The sequence below is a fragment of the Dendropsophus ebraccatus genome, chromosome 5 (assembly GCF_027789765.1).
Source record: "Dendropsophus ebraccatus isolate aDenEbr1 chromosome 5, aDenEbr1.pat, whole genome shotgun sequence".
Classification (NCBI taxonomy): domain Eukaryota; kingdom Metazoa; phylum Chordata; class Amphibia; order Anura; family Hylidae; genus Dendropsophus; species Dendropsophus ebraccatus.
In genome coordinates, this window is record NC_091458.1 from 129595060 (window position 1) to 129597038 (window position 1979).

Consider the following 1979-nt stretch of genomic DNA (forward strand, 5'->3'; position numbering starts at 1 on the left):
AAATCTCCAGTCTTCCAGTACTTCTCAGCTGCTATACGCCCTGCAGGAAGTGGTGGCTTCTTTCCAGTCTAAAACAGTACTCTCTGCTGCCACCTCTGTCCGTGACATGAACTGTCCAGAGCAGTAGAAAATCTTTGTAGAAAACCTCTCCTTCTCTGGATAGTTCCTATCTCAGACAGTGGTGGCAGCAGAGAGCACTCTGTCAGAATGAAAAGAAAACAACATTTCCTGCAGGACATACAGAAGCTGATAAGTATGGCAAGACTTAAAATTTTTTAAATAGAAGTAAATTACAAATCTATGTAACTTTCTGAAACCAGGTGATATGACAGAAAAATATTTTCACCAGAATACTCCTTTAGGGTGCGTTCACACCTACAGGATCTGCAGCAGATTTAATGCTGTGTTCAGTTATTTAAATGAAATCTGCTGCAGAAAATCAGCTGCAGATCCTGTCGGTGTGAACGCACCATTAAAGGAAACCTGTCACCCCAGTGCCGGGGTGAAGGCCGCCCGAACGTCCGATGCAATTTATATTGTGCTCCCAAATTTTTGAGCAAATTTTATTTTCACCCTACAATATTTACTATTAAAGGCTTAAAGGGAACCTGCCACCCCCCATGCCGGGGTGAAGGCTACCCGCCCCCCCCCCCCCCCCCCTAGAGCCCCGGATACTTACCCCATCTCTCCAAGTCCCGTTCCTGGAGCTGGTCCCGGGACGGAGATATCCCCGTCTGAAGCCCGGCGCGTCTGCTGCTAAGATGAGTCTGACGCCCATAGAGAATGAATAAAGCCGTCATTCTCTATGGACGTCGTCACGTCGGACTCATCTCAGCAGCGCGCGTGCCGGGCTTCAGACAGAGATAATCCATCCCGGGACTGGCTCCAGGAATGGGACTTGGAGAGATGGGGTAAGTATCCGGGCCCTGGCGGTGGGTCGGGCGGCCTTCACCCCGACACGGGGGGTGACAGGTTCCCTTTAAGCCTTTCATAGTAAATATTGTAGGGTGAAAATAAACCTTGCTCAAAAATTTGGGAGCACAATATAAATTGCACCGTTCACCTGTTTAGCGTCTTATTTCTGCCACCACTTTGTTATGAGCCCCCAGAAAGTCCTTGAACAGTAAGGTTATATCCACATGTACAGGATCTGCCGCTGATTTGATGTTGTGATTTGATACTGCAGATATCTCATTGCAAGTAAATGATTGAATACAACATCAAATCTGCAGCAGATCCTGTAAGTGTGAATGTACCCTAAAGGGAAAAAAAATGATTCACAAAATAGCTAAATATATGATATTAAAGAAATAGCACTTGCTGAAGTAAGTAATCTATTCAATAATAATTTCCCAGGAAGCCACGATTAATGGGATGTGGTAATTAAATGAATCATACTGTATATGTTAGAGAAAATTTCCCTGTAAATAGGGTCATTTAGAGGTCCTCTGCTGTAGTTAAAGGGGAAGTGCGGCGTTTAACAATTATTCACTAAATAACACACATTACAATGTTATACAACTTTATAATGTGTTTTATTTAAGTGAATTAACTCTTAACTATAACTCTTTTTGAAAAGCTGGGTGACAACCAATAGGCCCCAAATCAGCATGTTAGCACCAGTAATAACTGTATTGTTGGTCATATAGGTTGTCAATCACCTTTGCTAGAAATAGTTAAAGCTAATGATGTAAGAGAAATTTATCTGACAGATTTTTGAAGCCAAATCCAGGAACAGACTATAAACAGGGAGCAGGTCATAAAGAAAAGACTGAGATTTCTCCTCTTTTCAAATCAATTTCTGGCTTTGGCTTCAAAAATCTGTCAGATAAATCTCTCTGTGTAAACACACCATTAGAAACAGCTGAATAAAATATAAAATAGGTCTTCTCACTTTAAAGCAACTGAAGGACACAGGCCGGGCTCCCACATTCAGTGTTGTTCAACTACTTTGTTCAGGGCCTAATTGATTATATGAG